The sequence below is a fragment of the Rhinopithecus roxellana genome, chromosome 9 (genome assembly GCF_007565055.1).
Source record: "Rhinopithecus roxellana isolate Shanxi Qingling chromosome 9, ASM756505v1, whole genome shotgun sequence".
Lineage (NCBI taxonomy): Eukaryota > Metazoa > Chordata > Mammalia > Primates > Cercopithecidae > Rhinopithecus > Rhinopithecus roxellana.
The window spans coordinates 107818038-107826840 of NC_044557.1; the positions used below are offsets into that span (position 1 = coordinate 107818038).

General features: G+C 44.1%; 1 pseudogene; it reads right to left on the reverse strand.

The window, feature by feature from the left end:
- Positions 1-2586: 2586 nt before the first annotated feature.
- Positions 2587-3332, reverse strand: LOC115899571 (annotated as a pseudogene).
- Positions 3333-8803: the final 5471 nt, after the last annotated feature.

The window sequence follows — 8803 nt, forward strand, 5'->3', positions numbered from 1 at the left end:
ATAATACAATTATTTTACATTATTAAGAAAACCTAGTATGCTTTACATCTTCTAATTTTAGGAAACAAAATGAAGTCATAAAGAGCCAAATCAGGACTATAATGAAGATGACTAATGATTTCCCATCAAAGCTCTCACAAAATTGCCTTTATTTGATGAAAGGAATCAGTGGAAGCATTGTTATGGTGGAGAAGGACTCTCTGGTGGAGCTTCCCAGGGGGTTTTCTGTGAAAGCTTTGGCTAACTTTTTCAAAGCACTCTCTTTCTCAGCAGATGTTATTATTCTTTGTCCCTCCAGAAAGTCAATGAGCAAAGTGCCTGAGTATCCCAAGAAACTGGTCCACTTTTGCTTTGACTGGACCATTCCACCTCTTGGTAGCCATTGCTTTGATTGTGCTTTCTTTTCAGGATGGTACTGGTACAGCCATGTTTTATCCCCTGTCACAATTGTTTCAAGAAATGCTTCACAGTCTTGATCCCACTTGTTTAAAATTTCCATTGAAAGCTCTGCTCTTGTTGGCAACTGACTGGGCACTCATCAAGTGAAAAGCTTGCTCAACCTTAATTTTCCAGTCAGAATTGTGTAAGCTGAACCAATGGAGGTATCTATGGTGTTGGCTATTGTCTGTGCTGTTAATCATTTGTCTTCTTTAATTAGGGCATGAATAAGATGAATATTTTCCTCACAAATTGATGAGGATGGTCTGCTGCTGTGGGCTTCATCTTCAACATCATCTCTTCTTAAACTGAGTTACCCATTTGTAAACTGCTGATTTCTTTTGAGATTTGCCCCCAGAAACTTTTCATAAATCATCAGTGATTTCACCATTCTTTTACTCAAGCTTCACCATAAATTTGAGGTTCATTCTTGCTTCAATTTTAGCAAAATTCATGTTGCTCTGATAGAGATTCTTTACAAACTGATATTTTCTTCTCCTTGGTACCTCAAACTAGATCCTGTTCAGACACGTTATAACAAGTTAGTATGAGTTTGGATGCAAAAATTTTTTTTTTAAATCCGTGCATGGTGTCTATGTGGGTTTTTTTTTTTTTTTTTTTTTTTACAGTGGTCAGCAGCTACCTTTATTTGGATTAGACACGTGAGTCAGACCAATATGGCTTGTGAGCAAAATGGGTGAAAATAGAGGAAAGTGACCGGGACCTATCGTCTAACATCATTTTAAGGTCAGACTTGAGAACAAACTTAGAGAAAGCTGATGGAATGCCAAGCACCAACGTGAAGACACCCTATATGCACACAGTGGCTATGTTATGCCTGGCAGCTGCCACCTTCCCTTCTTCTAAGAACAAGATGGGAATGATTGAACTGTATTAGAAGGATGAAGTTAGCCACTAGGGAGCACACTTCCAGATGAGGCTTGAGATGCTAGACTTCAGATAAAGGGACTTAGGTAGCCTCTACAAATGAGGAAGACTAAGATTTAGAAATAGAATAAACAAAGTAACTTTTTTTTTTTTTTTTTTTTTTTTTTTGAGATGGAGTCTTGCTCTGTCACCCAGTCTGGCGTGCAATGGCGTGATCTCAGTTCACTGCAACCTCTGCCTCCTGGGTTCAAGTGATTCTCCTGCCTCAGCTTCCCAAGTAGCTGGCATTACAGGCACCTGCCATCATGCCTGGCTAATTTTTGTATTTTTTGGTAGAGACGGGGTTTCACCATGTTGGTCAGGCTGGTCTTGAACTCCTGACCTCAGGTGATCCACCCACCTTGGCCCCCCAAAGTGCTGGGATTACAGGCGTGAGCCACTCTGCCCAGCCAGCAAAGTAACTTTAATGAAAAAAAAAAAAAAAAGTCTTCTGCTAGGATGATCTGTTTGCAACAGACACAAAAACATTTTCCAGTTTAACCCATTTCTGACTGAAAGTCATTGTAGGGCTGAACCTTAAGGAAAACTAAGTTTAAACTTCCTTTGCATAGTATTTTGTCTTTTCTCCTTGGGTTAGAGGTGCAGACAAGAAAACATGATATAGTTTTGAATTAATATGAAAGAGGCAACATTTGATATTTTAAAATGGCCCAAAACATCCCAGTGTTCATTTTGCTGGTAGGTGATATCCTCTAGAGAACCGGGAGTGGAGGGTTTAGTCATAATAAGCCTATATGCTGTGGGTCAGGTGACTCATGAACATGTTAAACAGGCCAAGTTCTTTAGCAGTTTCTGGTTTTGTTCTGCTTTTAGCAATGCTGCAGTGGAACTTAGGCACATAGGTATTTGGTACCTCTTCCCTATAACCTAGCCCACACCTCTTTGCCCACTCTGAAGTTGGTCAGTCTGTTCATCCCAGTGCCCTTAGAAGGTGAAGGTTTGGGCTGGGCCCAGGGATTCGCGTCTGTAATCCCAGCACTTAGGAAGACTGAGGTGGGTGGATCACTTGAGCCTAGGTGATCGAGACCAACCTGGACAACATGGTGAAATCCCGTCTCCACAAAACAAAAACAAAAACTAAAAAAAATTAGCCATGCATGGTGGTGCACACCTGTAGTCCCAGCTACTTGGGAGGCTAGGGAAGATCGTTTGAGCCTAGGAGGCAGAGGTTGCAGTGGGCCGAGATCATGCCACTGCCCTTCACTCCAGCCTTGGCAACAGAGTGAGACAGTCATAAAAAAAAAGAAGAAGAAGAAGAAGAAGGTGAGAATTTGATGTGGTTTCTGACACCATCTTGCTCTTATGCATTACTGCCAGTGTTTCAAATGCTGCTGAAGATCTGGGTTCTCAGCAGTGTTCCTTGTATTGTATCCAACAAACAACTGCCCTGCAGGCATCTCTTACCCTGGGCCAGTGGTTGTTTCTCTCTCTCTCTTTTTTTTTTTTTTCTTTTCTCCTCATACTTGTAGGGGCTCTGCAACATGAACACTAAAAGGACAAATGGTATGAGTAAGTAGAGGGTATAGACAGATACAGGGCTTAACCGCTCATGCAGAGTCTCAGGTCTTTGTCCTTTGAAACCACTGGCTTTGGAGAAATCCTCAAACAGAAATGTGGAGAGTATTGGAATTAAAGTCGTCATGGTGGGAACTGAGTAGATGATTTGCAGGGGTTCAAATTCACTTGAAACTTCCTTTGAGGAAGGCATAGGTTGCAATGGGAAAGAAAGGCAGCTGAAACACAAGCTTGTAAAACAGAAAGGACTTAAACCAGGCTGATGGCTCCTGTAGCAGCGTGTCTTTGAACTCCTTAGCATACCACATCAGGAGGTTTCTAAACTCTACTGGGTAGAGCTCGTGCAGCAGCACTACCTGCAGGGCCATGAACAGGGTGATGGGGATGTGGGTGAGGAAGTAGAGGCCCAGTAGCGACTCCATGCCGTGGCATTGTCTGTCAGTCGGGCCTGGACCTGCCGATGTGAGAAGAGTCAATGTTTTCTTAATACACATTTTTCATGAAGTTTTTGAGAAGCCCTCATATTTGAGTTGGAATCCTGGAGATCATTTAGTCCAGTTCTATCGTTTTAGAGATGAGAATGCTAAAACCCAAAAAGTTAAGCACCTCTTTAGCCTGCACCGTAGGTTACTAGAGGGTTCTTGTCCCTTAATTTTTAGCCAGGAAAACCTCCCATCTCCCACCTGCCTCTCTTTTTATCTCAAAATGACAGTGAATTTTCTAAATCAGTCTATAAATAAGAACATCTCTTTCACTTCTAATCATCTCTGGTAAACAGTGACTGCTTTGGCCCTAACTGGCATTCTAGAGTGCTTTCAGGGGCCTGGTTTTTATCCAGGCTGCAGTCCAGGCCCAGGCCCATCCCTGCCTTCCTCTCTGTGCCTGTGGTCCTCCACCCCTTTTTCTCACCTGGCGCTTGTGTAGTACTCCATGCATGACAGCAATCAATAACCTCCTTATTAATTAAATGACACTTTATAAAATCTCTCCTCCAGGGGCTTTGAGAAAGCCAGCTTTGGCTAGCTGTAAAGTTTTCAGTAATCATTTAAGAAAAAAAATGTTATTTATCATCTTTATGTCAGATCACGGCTGCCACATTCTCCCCAGGAGTTCAATCCATCAAGCTCCTCAATGCAAGAATGGCTAACAAGGTCCCTGTCACTTTGGGTGAAATATACAAGCCTCACCAGAGGCTCCTGACTCCCACCAGGATCAAAGTTGTAGGCACCACTCCAGCCCAGCGTCCTCCACCCCAGAAGCCAGCAAGACAGCCTTGCCTTCCTTCCTTTCTTTATTTGTAGAATACCGGTGGAAAAGAAAGAATCCTTCAAAGTTTCGTCCTTTCATGAAAATGGGTTCCTGTGGGCAAGATATCTGCCATTATGCACCTAACCTTTTATATCTGAGATTTTCAAGAGAAAATGGTTTGACTATGATAATAGGTCAGCTTTTTGAGATTTCCAACTCTCTTGTGCACATTCCACATTTATAACAACTGTCATAACTACTAGCTATATAATATTTTGCAAAGTGATTTCATTGATGCTATCTCACTTGATCCTCACCTCAACCTTATAAAATAGACAAGGGGTTATTGACATTCTCATTTTGCAGATGAGTAAACTGAAGCAGATGTATGGTCACTTGGGTTCTGGTGGCATTGTAGGGTTTGAGCTCAGATTTCGCTTCAAATCCCATGTGTTGCAAACTATTATATCACCTTGCTTTGTAGCCTCACCTCCCTTGCTGCTTTGTGTGTAGCACAATTGCATTTTGAATTAAGCTGTTGTTTGTAGTCCTTTCTGTTTACCTGTATCAGGAACACTTTACCTGAAATAAAATGCTCAAGAGTGGCTGGACGCGGTGGCTCATGCCTGTAATCCCAGCACTTTGGGAGGCCGAGGCAGGCAGATCACGAGGTCAGGAGATCGAGACCATCCTGGCTAACATAGAGAAACCCCGTCTCTACTAAAAATACAAAAAAATTAGCCAGGCGTGGTGGTGGGCACCTGTAGTCCCAGCTACTCAGGAGGCTGAGGCAGGAGAATGGTGTGAACTTGGGAGGTGGAGCTTGCAGTGAGCCGAAATTGTGCCACTTCACTCTAGCCTGGGAGACAGAGTGAGACTCCATCTCAAAAAAAAAAAAAAAAAAAAATCCTCAAGAACAAGACAAGATGCCATGTTTGGACTTTCCAATCAACTCAGAGTGGAAAGAAGACTTCATGTTGTTCCAGCTCCTCTGCTGAAAGCTTCAGACTGGGTGGGGTCCACTCCCCTGAGCTCTGGGGCTACTGTGAACAAGCCTGAGCTTGTCTCTGACCACTGGTGTTTGGGCAGGGGTGAATCACACCATCATCTGAGGAGCAACTCATGCTGTCTGTTTCTCCAGCAACTAAAATGAGATTGGAGAATATCTGAACTGAATCCAGGTCACACCTAGAAGGCGTATGTGCTTGTGAGCTCATGTGTGTGTATACATACTGAGTCAATAGGACATATCCAGTTTCAATTTACACTCAGTACCTGCACTGCGTTGAGTGTTTTCACATGAGTTGTTTTTATTGAATTCGAATCCCTCGAAGTGAATACTATTGTCTTCATTTTTTCAGACAAAGAGTTGAAACTCAGAGAGGCTGTGACTCAACATTTGATGGTGACATACCTTCCTTTCCCTTCCCCCACCATAGAGTCCCTGGGATTACGGGTCACACTGCTTCCTCCTGGATGGATGTTTTATCAGCATGTCCCTGTGAGCTGTAGCCTGATTCTTTTCTTATTACCATCAAGTCTAGTCCTGACCAACAGGACCCAGGCCATTGACATAGTATGATGTTCACTCATTGCTCAAGAAAGGGAATGGGAGGAAGGCTACAGTTCTGCCCTGAGTGAGGGCCTTGGCTTTTCCTTCCACGGATTTGGCTGCAGATCCAGAGAAATGAGAGCAGGAGGCTTCTGAGTGAGCATCTGTGATTTTCTGCTCTTCTTCTGCTTGTTTTTTGACATGCTGAGCCACTGTGGCTAATTTACTGGCTACCACCCCAAGGCTGACAGCCGGTGTTAGAATTCCCTGCAATGGAAATGGTTTCTGCAGGAAAAAGTGGAGAAACATTAACTCATAAGAACAGGTGTTTGTTCAGAATGGTGGTTACTAGAGCCTGATGTGTTCCCCAGTACATCCTCCTGGGAGGTGGTGGGCAGAGAAGAAAAGGACCCAAGTGAGGTTAGAGAGAAACAAAGTAAGAACAAAAAAAAAAAAAAAAAAAAAGGAATGAGAGACTTGTAGGACTTGCAGGAAGGAATATACAATTTTTTTTTCATCTGTCCAGTTTCCATCCCCTTTGAGTTCTTTCTATGCCCCAGAAACTTCTCTTTCCTCTCCTACAGATAGCCCATGGCTGTAACTACTACCAAATTCACAGAGGCACACTAGTGCCCAGCTCTCACTCTCTTGAGCAATCTTGAAGAATTACAAAACCCCTTCCCTCTCAGCTCAGCTGGAATTGGTGTAACTCTCAAAAGAACATTAGATTAGGTAGATAGACAGACAGACAGACAGACAGTTTAGATAGATAGGTAGGTAGGTAGGTAGGTAGGTCGATAGATAAATAGATATATAGACAGATAAAACCATCAGTGTCTACAGATACATAAATATAAGCAAGTTGATGAGGTCCTGGTGCTTCAGTCAAATTTAACTAAAGACTAGCCACAGTAGAGAATGGAGGCTACACAAGCCCAGCTACTTAGAAACTTCAAAGAGCTCCACCTTTCCAAATCTTTCATATTTTTCCATCCCACTTTGTCCTTGGCACATTCAGCCTTCCTAAGGGAGAGGAACCTTTTGAATGCTTACTATGTGAAACCACTTGTATTCATCAAACACACCTTCTCATTACAAATGAAATACTAACTCAAAATAGCTCAGAAACAAAAAAGATAAACACTGATCCTTCAACTAAAGCTTGAAAAGGCAGGAAGGACTGCAGCCTCCTGGCTCTGCATCTGTCCTCACACCTGAGTCCAGGTTGGGGCACATTCTCTTGGGTTCCTTTGCAGTGAGAGCTGAAGCCACCAACAGTTCTGGAGGCCCTGGTTTTAGGAGTGGTGAACAAAGAGAAAAGGGGACAGGTTGTCAGCTCAGCTTCAGAATGAAGATCTTGGGGGAAGGACTCCAAGAGGCTGGACATGGACCATGTGCTTTTTCCTGGACCAGCATCACAGCCAAAGACCAGGACAAGTCAAGTATGTGAGTCCCTGCCCAGATCTGCAACCAAGGAATGGATAGATGGATGGATGGATAGATAGATAGATAGATAGATAGATAGATAGATAGATAGATAGATAGATAGACAGACAGACAGGTGTCAGATAGATAGGTGATAGACAGGTGATAGATAGGTGTTGGGTGGGCAACTTTGCAAGCAATAATAATGAGAGTGGAGGTGGATTTATGCACAAGAGGAATTGGGGGTAATAGCACTCAGAAAATCAGAACATGAGCCCCACAAACGTAAAGCAACGGATATTCACTGAAGTATTGGAATGCATCGTTTCATGTAATCCTCAGGCCAAGACTACCATTTAATAAGCTCGGTGAGGCAGGGCTCTGGGTGTGTTTCACATTGTATCCATGGTAGCTGGAATAGCACCTGGCTCATAGCAGATCCTCAACTATGTGCTGAGTAAAAGTGAGCTTTTTTTTATTATGAAGCCCATTTTATGAGGCTTGGCGGGGTGAAAGAACGGGCAGAAGGAGAGGATTTGACCTCAGGGCTGTCTGGCCTGCTTCTCCCTCCTTGTACCTCATGGAATTGCCCCCTGCTGTGCAGTGCCATGAGCTCTCTGATCAGCACAGGTTTGCATTTTGCAGCCAGATACAGGCTCCACATGTGGGCCTGTCCAATAGAGCCCTTCCTCATCTCTGACAAGGCAAGGGAGAAAAGTGCAGCAGATGAGACCAGCTCAGGTGGGAGGCAGGCCGAGCAGGAGATGGAGGATAGGGAAAAAAATTAGAACCAACCCTAGGGAAACCTGCCCTGGTCTCCTGAGCAGGTGCCAGGCAGGCCAGCGCATGGCATCTGGGACCCCTGTTGGATTCAGAAGTAGTCCAGGTAGCTGTCAGGATCCAAGTGACACAGGGAGGAGGATGAGTCAGCTGGTGACACTAGATAGCAGGTTGATGGAGGTGTGTTTGGAGCATAGGAGTTATCTGAGAGCAGGATTCTAGCCATATGAATAGGACCCAGGCATGGTGACCAGGCCCCAAGCAAGTCAGCCGGGGTCCAAGTAGGACTGGTCAATGTCAGTGAGACACTGAGGTGCTGGGCAAGACCGCTGAGGCAGAGGCAGCATGGTAGGACAAAGCCATGGATTGTCTGTCAGTGGGTGCCCAGAATGCACCCCGATATACTATTAAGAAAGTAACAACCAGACTCATTCCAGACTCTTCCCCCAACTACACACACACACACAGCAGCTCCTGTTGGGAAGGCTGGGGAAAAAAGGAACTGAGAGAAGAAGCAGCAAGAAAAAAAATTACCTTGGAGTCAAAGGAAGCAGGCAGGCTGGGCGTAGTGGTTCCTGCCTGTAATCTCAGCACTTTGGAAGGCCAAGATGCGCAGATCATTTGAGGTCAGGAGTTCTAGACCAACCTGGGCAACATGATGAAACTCTGTCTCTACTAAAAATACAAAAATCAGCCAGGCGTGGTGGTGTGTACCTGTAATCTCAGCTACTTGGGAGACTGAGGCAGAAGAATTGCTTAAACCTGGGAGTTAGAAGTTGCAGTGAGCTGAGATCGTGCCACTGCACTCCAGCCTAAATGACAGAGTAAGACACTGTCTCAGAAAAAAAAAAAAAAAAAAAAAAAGCAGGCAAAACCCACCCTTCTGGGTAGTGGGGT